Source organism: Hyperolius riggenbachi, chromosome 3, assembly GCF_040937935.1.
Source record: "Hyperolius riggenbachi isolate aHypRig1 chromosome 3, aHypRig1.pri, whole genome shotgun sequence".
Lineage (NCBI taxonomy): Eukaryota > Metazoa > Chordata > Amphibia > Anura > Hyperoliidae > Hyperolius > Hyperolius riggenbachi.
This window is the reverse complement of record NC_090648.1, coordinates 297,303,653-297,321,127: the sequence shown is the minus strand read 5'-3', so window position 1 is coordinate 297,321,127 and position 17,475 is coordinate 297,303,653.

Sequence of the window (17,475 nt, the reverse complement as noted above, 5' to 3'; positions counted from 1 at the left end):
TTTTGAAAATAAACAGAACCCTGAGAATCCCCTATGAGGATATGGGCTAGTTGAAAAACCTGTTGGTTCTGTACTTGTATTTTAAATTTGACGACTTTTGCGATAGTGGTCCTTTAAAGCCAGGAAACTAGCATATTCAGAAGATTTAGGTGGAATCCTCCATAGCTCTCTAATATGAAGTGTTCCTCAATGAAAAATGTTCAACTGTTTCACAAGCCTCTTTCGCAAACAATGTGTACCGTTAAAAGCATAATATCCCTGTTGTTGAAGAGACCTGTACTGAGGTGCGCTGGTGGAAGTGAGATCTCCATAACCGAAAGCAGGCTTTCTTCAATAGTAAGAACTACTGTCATACATACTAAGTACAACTTCATTTTTAACAAATAAAGCTAGTGAAAAATTGAGATAGCAGACGAAAGACTGTAAGCACTACTGTTGTAGTATAAATCTTATTTTGTTTTTGCATCTTGCATTTGACAGAGGATGCAGACTACTAGCCTTTAACTGCCATTTGACTGTTGTAATTAAAAAAAAAATAATAATAGAGGATAGATGAGAACCAAATTGAGGGTAATATCCCTTTCATGGACCATTCCTAAAACCAATGTAAGTGTAATGTTGTATTTGAACAATATTTAATATTTGACATTAAGGAGAAGTGTATTTTCCCTGAACCTGACTGTTTACAGGCACCCCTTATATACACTATAGCCCTTAGTGCATTCATTTTTAATATGTTCTGACACAAGGGTTGAGCACACATTTGTAGTCTTAAATGTTACAAATTAATGTTGAAGTGCCATGAAGATGTGGTTTATCATTTTGTTACGCAGTGTTATTAGTAATTCCATCTTCACTTTTAGGTTAGTGATTACTAACACATCTTGAATAGATATTTTATAGGCATGTTTTGAAGAGATGAATTTCAAGCTGCCTAAATATGTATTATTTGGTTGGAAAATTGTGATGCATAGTTTATGTATACAGCTCAACAAATGAATTTTAGTTAACTTTTACTGCTACGAGAATCTCAAAATAACTATTTTAAATGCACCTGCTGGTACTTGGTGTGATTTAAATAGGAAAAAAATATAAATAAAGCCTTTGTATGAAATGTTGCCATTTATTTTCTTTTTTTATACGTGTATTTTGGGCAACTGTTGCTTTGGATTTTGTGTTTGGCTGTACCACGTTGCCATGTATTAAAATACTGGTTGGTTTGTATTTGCTTTCTTTGCTTTTTTTTCTTTTTTTTTTTTGATTGTGTAGAGGGTGAAAGCTAAATTCTGCATTTCAAAATAAGAGTTTTGCTGTAAGAATATTTTAGAATAATTTTTACTTTGTTTTTCAGTTACCCAGAGCTTTGTGTTATGTTCTTTTTCCACTTGAACCACCATGAATTTAAAGGACACCTGAAGTGAGAGGGATATGGAGGCTGCCATATTTATGTCATTTTAAAATACCAGTTGCCTGGCTGCCCTGCTATCTATTTGGCTGCAAAAGTGTCTAACACCAGAAACGCTTGTTAGCATGCAGCTAATCTTGTCAGATCTGACAATGTCAGGAACGCCTGATCTGCTGCATGCTTGTTCAGGGTCTATGCCGAAGAGTATTAGAGGCAGAGGATCAGCAGGATAGCCAGGCAACCGGTATACGGTAGCTTAAAATGAAATAAATATGGCAGCCTCTACATCTCTCTGACTTCAGTTGCCCTTTAAAGTGGATCTACAGCTGTCTTGTTATAAAAAAAAAAAATTACTACAAGTATAATATCTTAGACTTGGCACCTTTTTAACCTTTTTGCACACTTCTGTATTATAAAGGTGCTTAATACATTTTCTATGCTAAACTTTGCCAATCATAGCTCACCACTATGAAGGTGCTGATTTATTTTTTTTTTTTTTTTTTTTTTTTTAAACAGAGATAGGAAGTAGTCATTTACAGGAACTGGCAGAGATGTTAACAGAAGATACAGTAGCCCTCATTCAATTCACTTTATAAGTTTTCTCATAGATAATTTTTCTTCTTTTGTTTAAACTAATTTTTCTGCACTCTGCAAGTGAAAAAATACCAGTGGCTTAAAGGCATTTAACTGGTAAGATGTGAAACTATAAGCTAGGAGAAAACTTTGGAGAAAAAGTGAATTAAATAAGGACTAGAGTGGTGAAAATGTTTCCTTAATTGATTAAATAAAAAATGATCTTTCCTTTCCGGATGACCCTCCTATATGGTTAGCTTTACATTACCACCATAGCTGTAGAGGTCTTTATTATCTATGCACTGTTTCAAGTTTCACCACTCGGCATGTTTTATAAATACAGCCTCGTTCTATGTGATGATCTGTGAATGGCAAACATGTTAGGACACAGGTAGTTCATAAACAAGCCCCTTAGTTTCGAGTTAAACCTCTCTCCATGTTTTCAGTGTTTTGTTTTGGAAAATCTTTCCTTCACTTTCTAGCCCATTAACACTCATAGCTCATCAAGTTGAAGAACACGTGCAGTCCTGGAAACCTGGCTTGACTGTTCTCAACTCTCATGTTAGGCAAACATTTGTCATGTTGGTCATACAAGAGCACAGCAAGAATTTGTGAAGGGCTAGTCAGTTAAAATGTGTGCTACTGCTTTCACATAAGCAAACCTAGCAAGGATTTTTTTATTTTTTTACATATAGATCTATTTCCATCATCTCACTATCCACTGCCCTTTGCTTTCCATCCTCTCTCTATCCACTGCCTTGTGCCTTCCATCATCTTTCTATACACTGCTTCCACTGTCCTGTGCTTTCTCATCATCTCCCTATCGACTGCCCTGTGCTCTCCATCATCTCCCTATCCACTGCCCTGGGCTCTCCATCATCTCTCTCTAACCACTGCACTGGGCTCTCCATCAGCTCCCTATCCACTGCCTTGGGCTCTCCATCAGCTCCCTATCCACTGCCCTGGGCTTTCCATCAGCTCCCTATCCACTGCCCTGGGCTCTCCATCAGCTCCCTATCCACTGCCCTGGGCTCTCCATCAGCTCCCTATCCACTGCCCTGGGCTCTCCATCAGCTCCCTATCCACTGCCCTGGGCTCTCCATCAGCTCCCTATCCACTGCCCTGGGCTCTCCATCAGCTCCCTATCCACTGCCCTGGGCTCTCCATCAGCTCCCTATCCACTGCCCTGGGCTCTCCATCAGCTCCCTATCCACTGCCCTGGGCTTTCCATCAGCTCCCTATCCACTGCCCTGGGCTCTCCATCAGCTCCCTATCCACTGCCCTGGGCTCTCCATCAGCTCCCTATCCACTGCCCTGGGCTCTCCATCCTCTCTCTATTTCAGATATTGAAAAATTCCACTGAGTCCTAGCTGACTCTGGGACAAAAGAAAAAGTGAAATCTTTCCAGTGAAAACTGCAATGAAAACCTGAGAGACTGTAGACTTTACCACCAGCCTAAAACTAAGGGCTTGTTTACACCATGTGCTGTCTGGTACAGCGCACTTTACTCGTGCATTTTGCAGGGACATTAAAACAGCCACATGCTGGCGTGCAATGCATTATTACACAGATGCACACGTTATTTTACATGTTGCTGCCCATTCATTGTATGTAAATGGGGTCAGCACTGCAACACAGATCAACTCTGAGGCCATACATTGCAGCATAACACACGGCTACCTGCATTTGATGTGAACACTTTGTCAGGAATTCTGCTTCAACTCTAATATGTTACTTCAGGGAAAAGCAAACCAATTTTTTTCCTGCTTTTTTTATTTTTTCTATATTGCCATTTACTATTTGACATACTGTACCAGGGTACAGATGTTTATATAATGAGCTCATGGCAACACAGCCTTATTCTGCAAAATCAGTAATGGTGTTTTTAATGGTTTTATTAATATATATTTTGTTTAACATTTGTTTATAGAAGATACCACAGACAATGTAGACATTCCCAAAATCATTTCCTTAGGAAGTAGTACCTATTGTAATATAAAGTAGGATATTTTGCACGGGTCTAAAATTAATGGTGCTATATAAGTAGTAACCATTGTAATATGATAAATAAGGTAGGCTATTTTGAACAGTTCTAAAATTAATGGTGCTATATAAGTGCATTCACTTCTGATTTCATTCAGCGTAAAAGGATTCACCAGAAAAATGACTGGGTCTCCGATGCAATATACTGACTCAATCAGGTAGTAACACAGGGCTAAGCCTCTACCACAACCCTCTTAGAGGAGAACTTCATGATCTGTCATTGGATTGGGCCCAGGAACACTTAAGGTGGCCATACACTGGTCGATTGGCCATCAATCAGATCGACCAACAGATAGATCCCTCTCTAAACAAATCTGTTCAGAGAGGGATCGTATCGCTGCCTTTACTGCAAACAGATTGTGAATCGATTTCAGCATGAAATCGATTCACCATGTGTGGAGCTGCCGCTGCCCCCAACCCCCCCCCCCCCCCCCCCATACATTACCTGATCCGGCCGGCGCGAGTCCCCCGGTCTCCGCTGTCTTCTCCGCTCTGGGCTCCAGGGCTGCAGCTTCGCTGTACTTCCTTCCCGGAAGTCTGTTCAAACAGTAGAGGGCGCTCTACTGTTTAAACTTCCTGTCCGGACAGGAAGAAGTGAAGCCTGCCGGAGCCCAGCGGGGATACGAGCCGGCCAGATCAGGTATTGTATTGCCGCTAGCGTCAGTCGTTGAACATTTGAACGCCACTATCGACGCACTCCCGACCCGCCGGCGATCAAGCGAAATCTTCCGCATGGACGGATCGATGGGCGGTCAGCATTTGTGCAACGATTTCACGGCAGATTCGATCAGTGATTCAATCTTCTGTATATCGGCAGGAAAATTGTTAGGTGTATGGGCCCCTTTAGAATTTATATAAATTTAGCTGCAATTTTCAAAACTGTATTTCCTAAACACTCTCACGTTGGCTCTGACTCGTCCTTGAAGTCATAAAGATCACTGGAGATTGCTGCCTTATAAGCTCCAATGATAATAGAAGCACCCTCAAAGACTTTGTAATGGATGGATGCTAGCTAGTAAAAGTACTTGTTCATTATGTATCATACATATGATTGTGTAGGAACACTACTAAAATAACATTTACAGCCACATGGGGACCCACTGGTAATATTACTGTGTGCAGGCAGCAATATTACCAGTACTAACACCAGAAGAGTTTTTAGCAATTAGTACTGTTTCCCCGAATTTAAGCCCTTTCCCTGAAAATAAGACCTAACATATTTCGAGTATACTCGAAATATGACCTCCCCTAAAATAAGCCCTAGTGGCTGTGGACCAGGCGGAGATACAGTCGGTGCTGGGGTCCTGCTCCCTCCACCCCCGATCTCCCTCCACCCCGCTCACTTTTTATCTCTTCTGTGCCCAGCTCCTGGCCCCCTCCTTAAAAAGTCAGATCCCCCTGCTGTTTATGGTCAGTATAATTCAAACCACAGATCAGCGGTGAAAGGCAGCTAAAGCAGTCCAATAACAGCGTTGCCCTGTACAGGAAGTAAACAGAGATTACTTACTGTACATGGCAGTGCTTACTGGACTGCATTAGCTGCCTTTCACTGCTGATCGGTTTGAATTCTGCCGGGCATAAACAGCATGGGGGTCTGACTTTTTAGGGAGTGGTCCAGGAGCTGGGCACAGCAGAGGTAAAGTGGGCGGGTTGGGGAGTGAATTGCCTATATACAGATGGAATCTGGCTATACTGGGGAATCTGGCTACCCCCACAAAATATAAGGCTTTCCTGAAAATAGGCCTAGCACATTTTGAAAGAAAAATTAATGACGGTTTTATTTTCAGGGAAACACGGTAGTACCAGCTGTACATGGGTAACACGTGTTACCATAGCAACATTCACGTTACGCACTTACCGCAGGTTGTGCTGATCTGAACTCTGCTGGCGTTAGTACTGGTAATATTGCTGTGTTCTGCCTGCAAATGGCAATATTGCTGGTGGTTTGTGCATCAGCCCCATGATGAGAAACCTAAGTTACCTAAGCATTGGTCATTCATATGTGTAGGGAGTTAAGTTACTAAGGTTGGAGAGTGATCCAGCAAACAGATTGGTTTACAGAAATGTCTGCTGTTGGACAGAAAAAGTTTGCAAGGCTTGTCTGGGTCATATCAGAACATGGCAACAAACATATTGAGTAGCTGGACTGCAGAAAAACCTGACTAAACAGTTTACAAAGTCCTAATCTACTCTGTACAGTATGAAAACTTAGTAAATTAGTTTGTGCTGTGCCTTATGTTTACACTCACAAAAATCGCTCACATTACACATTTAATCGAAGGTGCTATTTTGATAAAGGCTAATAAAGTAATGCTATATTCAGCCTGCTACCTAAACTTTATCAAACGGTTCAATCCAGGTATTTGTCCTCTGTCAGGGAGATTGCAGGTATTCATTTGGTTCAAAGAGCATTAAAAAAAGGTATACAGTACAGAAACAGACTGGATGAGGCTGGGTACCAGAGGCGTCACAGCCTTCTAATTAGTTAAAAGTTCAATTCTTTTTGTTTTGGTCAATCTAAATAATTTAAGGATAGCCTGTCTGAATTTATTAACCTAACACATGAATACAAGGTTTTTCTGCAGGCACTGCATGTCTTGAAGAGTAATAGTATCTGTTTTCACACAGAGGCTGTATAGTGTGTGCTATTTATTAATATCTGATGTTGCTGGGTTATGTTCTTTTCAGAGGAAAACACAGCATGTAACTGCAGCTATACAACTGCTAATTTAATTGCCTTCCAGCAACCTTATTATGTTCTTATAATATCCTTGTGAGAGCTTCAAACATTTCCCACCTAATATCACAACTTAAAAAATACATGAAAACGAATTGTCTGCATTTGTTGGGTCAGTTGTGCTCTCCAGTTTTCTGCATCATTCTCCAACCCTAATGTCCATACAAGGAACCTAAATGGCTGTTTTTTAATAAATTGCAGTAACTGATATAACTTGCCATATATGCCAATGTACCCTGGAGTTCTCCTTTAAGCATTATTATAAGCCTGTGGCAACATGCCTGGTTACAGGGCACAGTTTGACTGCTATTACCAGGTTTCACCATCAAGTGTCACTGCTGCTGTGTCAGTCGTTTAATAGAGCAGTCTGTATCAGTTGGGATATGTCTTTTGTTTTGATCAAGAACTCCTTTACAACATTGACTTGTAGTGATTTGTAACTATTTTATGTTTGATATAGAGGATGTTACCAAAATATAATTTGTGCTTCCTTTCCTTTGTGCTTGCTACCCAAGCAAATCAGACGGTTCAACTGAATGTACAGTAATTGTTCATTTTATCTTTTGTTTACATATCATTTCAACACCAGTTATGTGACTTCACAGTAACTGTTATGGTCCTTGTTACTCTACCACAATTCATATTCCCAGCCCTTACATGAATATCCCATTTTAAAGGCTCTTGTTGCCTTGTACTGTGACTATCAGTTCCATTGTTGATACCTGTTCAATTGTAAAATGAAAAAAAAAGTAACAAATATCCATTGTTCACTTTAATGTTTCCCCATGTGAAAAACAATATTCCCCAAACTGGTATCCTGTACATGTACCAATAAAATATTTTTGTGTATACTGGTTTTGCATTTTTTGTTTATAACCGTCTAAAAAATACATAAAAAAACAAAAAAGTAACATTGCCCATTAAATGCCTTTTGTATTTCCTAATTTTGTCAGTCGTATCAGTTCCATAACTGTCATACAAAAAAATAAAATCTTCTTAAAACTTAGCTATATAAATTGCAATGTATTCTGTTCTAGATGCTGTATTTCAATCTGCCACTTTTAATCCATTTTCTTGATGAAACAAGTGGCAGTGATCAAGAAAATCTGGCATCATTTTAGCTGTATAATTTTAGAGGCCATATTGATGAGTCACTGCAGTAAATATATAGACAAGTTTATGCATGCCTTGTGAACATGCGTAAGTAGTAAACCAATCAACTGAAAAGAAAGAGACATGAACGTTTGAAGGTCCTATACCACAAACAACCTTTTTTGCCATGGTGGTAAGATGAATTCTTTAGCAGGGTTTTTTTGTTTTTGTTTTTAATAAAGTTGGCGCCAGGCTAAAAAATTTACCCCCCAAAAAAATAAAATATCAAGGCCCATATGCAATTCACTTTTTCTCCTGACTTTTCTCCTAGGTGATATTTTCACACCTTGTCATAAAATGCATTTTAAACGACCAGCAAGCAAGAAAATACTCAATCTAATTTTGATAGTACTTTTGCACCAACAGTAGGGTACTTTTTCAACTGTAAAGTGTTGAAAAGTTATTTTAACCTCTTGATGACCAGCTAACGCCGATTGGTGTAAACTGGTCGTCTGCGGGTTACCATGGAAACGGCCGCTCGATCGAGCGGCCTTTCCATGTCAGTTCACGGAGGGTGTCTCTGTGAACAGCCGGAGAGCCGCCGATCGCAGCTCTCCGGCAAAATGTAAACAGGCGGGGAAGAAATCCCCGCTGTTTACATCGCGCTGTCAGGCAGATCGGCGATCCCCGGCCTCTGATTGGCCGGGGATCGCCGGCATATGATAGGCTGAAGCCTATCCCACAATGCGCAGGACGGAACTCCGTCCTGCGCATTACGGAGAGAGGGAGGGAGGTAAGGAGCGGGAGGGCAGAAATGGCTGCGGAGGGGGGCTTTGAGAAGCCCCCCCCCCCCCGCAAAACGCAGATGGCCGGCGGCGATCAGACCCCCCCAGCAGGACATCCCCCTAGTGGGGAAAAAAGGGGGGTAGTCTGATCGCCCTGCTGGACTCCTGATCGGTGCTGCGGGCTGTAGAGCCCACGCAGCACCGATCAGTGTAAAATCCACTGGTCGGCAAGTGGTTAAAGAGATTATGAAAATTATCTCCTGGGTGATAACTCAGGAGAAAAAAGTGAATTGCATATGGCCCCAAGTGTTTACTTTCAAAATTTTCTCCAGTCCCTCAGATTCCGATATTTGTCATTATGATAAGGAACTAAGGTTTCTCTGACAGGGCCACTTACCACTGCCACGACTGAGAGGAACGAACAGACTTTGCTGGATAGGGACACTGCAATCTTCATTGCCATGCTAGAGAATAAGAGATTTGTACAAGAGGGACCACAAGAGGGAACTTTAATTTTCTGCTCTGAGATGTAAATTGTATTTTTAAAGTTTACAGTTGGCTAAGATGAATCTTGATGTGTTCCCTGATCTGATCATTCGAAAGCTCTGGAAGTAGCATTACTTGGGTGTTATTTAGACAGGTCTGATGAGAAAACCTTAATTTTTTTTTTTTTAATTCCTTTTACAGTAAGGGCTGGTGGCACACCACCTAGAGCGTATCTGAGCGCTTTTCAAAATGCTAATGTTTTTTACTTGACTAATGTATTTAAATGGGATGGAGCACACCAGAGCGATTTGATTTTTTTTTTTTTTTTTCCAAACGCAAATGCTGGCCCTGCAGCATTTCTAAGGTGATTTAGCGTCAATGTTAAGTATAGGAAAGTGGAAAATCGCTCTAAGGGCCCATTCACACTAGAGCGGTTTGCCAGCGATTTCGGCAAAGCGCTAGTGCAATAATACCCTATGGGCCCATTCTCACTTGGGCAATTTGTGTTAATCGCCGGCCAAACGCATAACCTGCACCATTTTTAGGCGATTTCACGGCGTTCATGTTTCAGTGCTATAGAAGCGCTAAGCGCGATCGCGGAAAAATTGTTGCAGCGTCCAGTTATTTTTCTGCATTGATCGCGGAAAAATCACTCCCGCAAAACATTAACGCCAGCGTTTTGCGCTTTTAAGTGTGAATGGGACCTAAAAAGCGCTGTCAGCTGTCCTGTGTTCCTGCCTCGATACCAATTGCCTGGTTCCTGCTGATCTTTCATGCATCAGTAGTGTCTGAATCACCTGTTTGAGACAAGCATGCAGCATATCCTGTCAAACATCTGATCTGCTTGCTTGTTCAGGGTCTATGACTTAACCTCCTTAGCGGTATGGATGCATTGTTACGTCCATTACCGGCGGAGGTCGCCGCTCAGGCCCCGCTGGGCCGATTTGAATATTTTTTTTTTTTAAAACACGCAGCAAGCACTTTGCTTGCTGAGTGTCTCACCCGATCTCCGCCGCTACCCGCCGCGATGCAGGGCCCCCCCAGGTGAGACCCGGGGCGGTGCCTGGCCAATCAGTGCCAAGCAGCGCTGTGGGGTGGATCGGATTCCCCTTTGACGTCGGTGACGTCATCCCGCCCCGTCGCCATGGCGACGGGGGAAGCCCTCCAAGAGATCCCGTTCTTTGAACGGGATCTCTTGATCTCCAATCGCCGAAGGCTATCATGTAGCGAGACATTGTCTCGCTACATGAAACCTTTTTTTTAGAAAAAGACGTATTTGCTGCCCCCTGGCGGATTTTAATAAACCGCCAGGGAGGTTAAAGTACTGAAGGTAGAGTATCAGCAGGACAGCCAAGCAATTTTTATTTATTGTATTTATAAAGCGCCAACATATTACGCAGTGCTGGACATTAGTTTAGGTTACAGACAATATTTAGGGGTGACATACAGCAAAATGACAATACATGAACACAAGAAAGACCAGATCATGCAGCACAGTATGAGTACAAGGTAATGCTTAGTCAGTCACTGGATGGGAGCATGGAGATTAGGCAAGTTAGGTTCACTCAGATGCATAGCATGGGTTCACAGTAATGGAGGTGCATAAAAACAAGGAACTCCAAGAGCCCCAATAGTGTAATATGTATTGGTAAATGGTTACTAGATAGAGTAAATATTAATACGGCAACCACTGTAAAGGCAGGTGGGGAGATTTTCCTGACCCCACTCAAGAATAAGAAGTCGCTCTGTAGATGAGAAAAAAAGGGGGTTCAACCCTCCACCCAGGGTGGAACTCAATATTATGCAGGAGAACAAAGGCGTCAAAAGGATAAACGGAAGCTAAATGAGCTTAAAAACCAAATTTTTGGTAAATAGGAGGTAGTGGTGGACTTACCTCCTCCAAGTAGACACACAATGACTGTAGTAAAGACAGTCAATATATTTTATTTATGAACTCCAAATATGCAACGCGTTTCGCAGGTTTGATCCCGCTTCATCAGGCAATAACAATGGAGCAATAGCATATGTGGTCAGTAGAAGAGCCAGGCACCTCTGGCTCTTCTACTGACCACATATGCTATTGCTCCGTCGTTGTTGCCTGATGAAGCGGGATCAAACCTGTGAAACGTGTTGCATATTTGGAGTTCATAAATAAAATATATTGACTGTCTTTACTACAGTCGTGTGTCTACTTGGAGGAGGTAAGTCCACCACTACCTCCTCTATTTACCAAGAATTTGGTTTTTAAGCTCATTTAGCTTCCATTTATCCTTTTGGCACCTCTGTTCTCCTGCATAATGGAGGTGCATGATCAGGTAGGACACAAAAGGAGGCGGACCCTGCCAAATGGCTTACAATCTAGAGGGAGAGGTAAGGACACGAAAGGTAGGGGACCAGAGTTTAGCTGTGGGTTTAGAGCACTTGTGAGGGGTAGTAGGCTAGAGTGAAAAGGTGAGTTTTGGGGGCTTTCTTGAAGATTTTGAAGGAGGGGCTGCCCTAATGGGTGGAGGTAGGGAGTTCCATAGTGTTGGAGCAGCTCTTGAGAAGTCCTGGAGGCGTGCATGGGACTGGGTGATGCGGGGGGGGGGGGCGGTTAGGTGAAGTTCATTGGAAGAGCGGAGTGAGCAGCTAGGTGTGTACCTCTGAGTAAGATCAGAAATATAGGTTGGGCAGGTTTTGTGGACAGATTTGTAGGTCAGACACAGTATCTTGAATCGGATTCAGGACTGGATAGGAAGGCAGTGGAGGGATTCAAGGAGGGAATCCGCCGTGGTGGAGCGATGGGAGCAGTGGATAATTCTTGCTGCCGCATTCATGATGGACTGCAGTGGGGCTGTTCGGGTCATAGGGAGACCAGACAGCAGGGCATTGCAGTATCAAGGCGGGAAATTATGAGGGCATGGATGAGGAGTTTGGTGGTGGCAGAGGTCAGGAAAGGGCAAATCTTACAGATGTTCCAAAGGTGGAAGTTGTAGGACTTTGTGAGGTTTTGGATGTGGGGAGTGAAGGAGAGTGTGGCGTCCAGGGTGACACCCAGACAGCGGGCTTGAGAGGTAGGGCAAATGGTAGTGTGGTTAACAGTGACATGCACATCTGGGAGGTTCATGGATGGCCGGGGTGGGAAGATCATAAATTCCGTTTTGTCTAGATTTAGTTTCAGGAACCTAGCAGATATCCAGGAGGAGATGGCTGATAGGCAGGAGGAGACCTTGTCCATGGTAGTGGTGGATATGTCAGGGGTGTGGAGTTGGACCTGGGTATCATCTGCATACAGATGACAGTTAAAACCCATGGAGGAGATAACCTTGCCAATGGAGGATGTGTATAGGGTGAACAGTAGGGGGCCAAGGACCGTACCTTGGGGGACTCCCGCCGACAGGTGGTTGGGGGTGGACGAGGACTCATTGAAGTTGGCCATGAAGAAGCAGTTGGAGAGATAGGATGAAAGCCAGGACAGGGCGAGATCGTGAATGCCCATGGACTGGAGGAGTAGGGAATGATCTACTGTGTCAAAAGCTGCTGAAAGGTCAAGGAGGAGGAGAATGGAGTATTTACCTTCAGCTTTAGCTAAGGCAAGGTCATTGACCACTTTGGTGAGAGCAGTTTCGGTTGAGTGAGAAGGCCGAAATCCAGATTGCAGTGGGTCTAGCAGTGAGTTGGCATTGAGGTACTGGGTCAGGCATTTGAGAACCAGACGCTCAAGGAGTTTTGAGGCAAAGGGGAGGAGGGAGATAGGACGGTAGTTGGACGGTAGCGAGGGGTCGAGGGAGGGTTTCTTGAGCAGGGGTAGTACAATGGTCTTGTAACGAAAAATCTGCAACGCCGGATGGATTGCGGAAATATGGTCGCATCCAGTCCGGCAAGCGGACCTTCCAACGCGGGATGCGGAAATTCGTCCGCATCCGCTGCGCACACCCGTCCGAGCACTCTGCTCCAAACTCACCAACATGCTGTTCACCAGGGTTCTGCCATCTTGCCTCTAGGGGGTGCGGCCGCACGCCAGACACGCCTTTATACTCTTAGAAAGCGTGTCAGCTGACCTGGAGGTCAGCTGACATTTTAGCCTGCTCTGATTGGTTGCTGCCTGGGGTGGAGACTTCTCTCCCAGGCAGTATATAAGGAAGTGCTTTTCAGTCACACTTCGTCTGTGTTTGCGATACCCTGTGTCAGCACTCAGACCTTAGACTAGATCCCAGGTGTTGAAACCAAGGACTTCACACCTAGACTAGGAGATTATTATTGTTATTGATTCTCTGTGTATGATTCTGTGCCTGTCTTGACTTCTCTTCTGCTTCCTGATTCTGTACTCTGCCAGCCCGTACCGTTAACGACTATTGGCTTGGTTCCTGACTATTCTCTCGTCTCACGTCTCTGTACTGTTGCCGCCTGTACTGTTGCTGAACCTCTTTCTGTCTGACCTTGCTCCCTTCAGTGGAACGTCTCCCACTGTTGGGTTATTATCTGAGGCTTGCCTCCCTGAGACGCCGGCCCTAGCAGACCGTTACTGCCAGAGGCCGAGATTCCTCCACTGCCACTTTGGGGGATCTCACACACGGGGTTCCCATTCAGAGGTAACCACACCTCTGAGGAATTGCCGTGTGGTGGATATTTCCACAACCTTGTGAATATTTACTGCTTTGTTTATTTCCATGTTGTTCGTGTGTCCACTGCTTTACTTCTACCCGCATTATTAGCAATTCCGCAGATTGCTATATAATCGGGTCTATCCTTGTATTATTGGCGATACTGCGGATCCCCAATAATCAAGGTTCGGGGTGTGACACTGGTCTGAGTAGATCATTTCAGGCACTTACCGTGTTAGTGAGCCTTCCGCTGATTTACCATCAGGAAGATACTGACTATTTCACTCTAACATATCTGCATTGGTGGTGATTCTGTATATCACCACTTAATCAGATATTTGTGCCTCTTGCTGACACCAATCGTTACAGGTCTGCTTTAAGTCTGAGGGGAAGGTGCCTGTGGATAGGGAGAGGTTGAACAGGGTAGTGAGGACTGGGGCCAATTCCGTGAAGTGAGGCTGGAGTAAATCAGAAGGGATGGGGTCAAGGGGGGGAAGTAGTGGTATGGGAAGTCTGCAGTAGGTGGTTGACTTCCTCGGTGGTAGTAGGAGTGAAGGATGTGAAGGGAGGATAGGGTGGAGGAGGAGCTGGTTGGGAGGGGGTGGGAGATGGAGATTGGATATTTCCTGGCGGATGGAGACAATTTTGTTAGTGAAGTGGGTGGCTAAATCTGTGGCAGAGAGGGAGGAAACGGAGGGTGGGGGGGGGGGGGTTTAAGTAGGGAGTTGAAAGTGGCAAAAAGATGCCGGGAGTTGGAAGCTTGTGCTCCGATGAGCTTGGTAAAGTATTCCTGCTTCGCATGAGCAAGGGCAGTGTGGAACTGCAGCAGGTTGGTCTTGTACTGTAGGAAATCCTGGTTAAGTCTAGTTTTCCTCCATTTCCATTCAGTAGCGCGTGTTTTCCTCTGGAGGTTGCGAGTATGGGTAGGGCTGGGGGTTAGGGTTAGGTTGCGGCAAAATATTGGTGGAGCAGCTTTCTCTAGGGCTGATGAGAGAGTTTGGCGATACTGAGCTGCAGCAAGATTAGGACAGGTTAGGGTGGGGAGAGTGAAGGAGAGGGCATGGAGGGGGTCAGCAAGGACGCTAGGGTTGAGCTTGCGTAGGTCTCGCTGCCATCGACCAGGTGGGTGGGTGGGTAGTTTGGAGGTGCCTTCCGTGAAGAGGTTGAAGGTGAGAAGGTGATGGTCTGAGGGTGGAAAGGGTGCGATGTCAAGGTCTGCATTGACAGTGGATTTAGTGAATATAAGGTCGAGAGTGTGACCTGCAGTGTGAGTGGGGGCGTTGGTGTTGGTGTGTTGTACTAGTCCAAGTGAGTTGGCAATGGTGAGTAGCCGGGTCACAGCAGAGTTCTGGGCTTCATCGATGGGAATGTGTATTGTAGGAAACAAATATGGCATCCTCCGTTTCCCTCTCACTAACGTGTTAAGTAACGTACACACGACCACCTGCACGACCTGTATGTCCACGCGTCCAGATGAATAAATGACCATCTCATTTACATATTGCGCACGCAAGCGGAATGACGGACTACACATTCAAAACAAGTACAAGTCGTTCAAACAACTTGTACACACGCATCAACTGCACAATATCAGTTCAACAGTCATGTAAATAAATCCGGCAGTTGTATCGTGCAAACCGCCTGTTACCAGTCGTTTGCATGCGTACACCTGCCTGATTGTTGCCCATCAGACTAAAGTCAGGCGACAAACAGACAATTTGGTTGAGCGTGTTTACGGGACATCAGAGTAGCTGCTGCAAATACCTGATTGTATCTGTTCTGTTTGCCATCAATAGCACCAACAAATTTGGGAAACGGCACCTATGCCACTAAAGTTCTGTTTACACGCACTTCTGTCAGGAACCAGCCTGTATGCAGGTTTGCTGGCAAGCCAGAAATACAACGCCAAAGCAAAGGCCCTTTCAAATGGATACTATACTGCGATCCTCCATTTCTTGCACGCCACACTGGAGAGAAGACTGCAATAATCAACACCTTTGCCTTGACTTTTTCCCAGAAGGCATTGCTTATGGTCATTTCCATTCTACAGTGCTGAGAAAAGCCTGACTGACATACAGAACATGATGGGGAGTAGCAGGTGCACAGTTTTAATGACCTCTCAATTTAATACATAGGTTGGACCTGAACTCTTGCATAGGCCAGAAGGAAGACACAGAGAAGTGCACCCTGTATGTATTTAGAGAGTTCAGCCTGTCTAATACCACCTCATCTGTGACTAATCACAACTGTAATTTGATCTCTCAGCCATGTCAGCTGGCTGCCTCAGCAGAGTAGCTAATTTGTAAACACAGGATATTAACACTGCTTCCATGAAAGCAGGAAGTAGACACACTGCATATTTAATGCAGAATTTGTATCTGCTGTAACAAAGAAATTTGTTTCTTTTAAGATTATTATGTGTTGCTAATCTTTTAAAGCAGAGAGGAAGTTCTGACTTCAGGTCAGCTTTAAAGTGAACCTAAAGTCACTTAAAAAAAACGAGATTAACTCACCTGGGGCTTCCCTCAGCCCCCTGCAGACGATCGGTGCCCTCGCAGCTCCGCTCCGATGTCCCAGGACCCGCCGACGAGCACTTCCGGTTTGGCCGTCACCGGCCGACAGGGATGGGAACGCGAGTGATTGTTCGCGTTCCCAGCCTGTATATCGCCCCCTATGCTGCTATTGCGGCCAGGAGGGCGATCTTCTGCTAGCCCCATAGACAGCCGTTCACGCCAATGGGCGTGGAGCGGTCCTGGGGCTGCAGCACTGCTCACGCCAATTGGCGTGGAGCAGTCAGCAAGGGGTTAACCACTTCAGGACCACAGGATTACACCCCTCTAGTGACCAGGCCATTTTTCAGAAAACGGCTGTGCAGCTTTGTCAGGTTGCTGCACAGCCCTACAACTAAGCACACAAATGAATTACCTCCTTTTCTTGGCCTTGAGGCTGGATCCACACTATAAGCGCTTTTGTGAGGGCTTGTGATTGCTGAGCGCTTTTTCCCATTCACTTTCATTAAAATCACGTAAAAAAAATATATATTTTTTTTATTCAGCTGTCACTGTCTGAATTCCCACCCACCTGCCCCGTCCTGATTTGATTAGGACAGCGATCCGTCCTCCTCCGTCTCCCATAGGCATCAGCTTATGAGAGGGCTTAAATTGCCAGCCACTCTGAGGGACAGCCAAGTGTCGCTTGCACAGCGCTGCACTAGATAGCAGCGCTGTACGGATGAAAACAAAGGGGATTTCTTTCCCCTTTTGTTTAATGACTGCCTGCTAGCCGTGACGCAGCTAGCAGGCTGATCACGGAGCAGAGCTTTGTGAACCGGCAGGGAGCAATCACGCATGCGCGCACGTGTTCCCTGATAAACTGCAGCTCCAGGACTTGACGCCAATCGCCGTTAGGCAGTCCTGGGGCTGCCACCGCGGTCACGCTTGCCGGTGTGACACGGTCGTTAGGTAGTTAAAGAGAAACCGTGACAAAGGATTGAACTTCATAAAAAAAAAAAAATAGCAAAAAAACGGTAGCGCTGCCCCCTGGCGGTTTTTAATATACCGCCAGGGAGGTTAAAGGATACCTGAACTGACATGTGACATGATGAGATAGAGATAATTTCTTATCAGTGAGGGTCACACTGTAGTCACTTCCTGTCTGAGTCAGGACTGAGTCAGCCACTTACATACCTGATATTTAACGCTTTCAGGCAGAGAAAGAAAAAAAGGAACACAGAATAGATATTTGTGTGCTAGGCACTGTACATACACATGT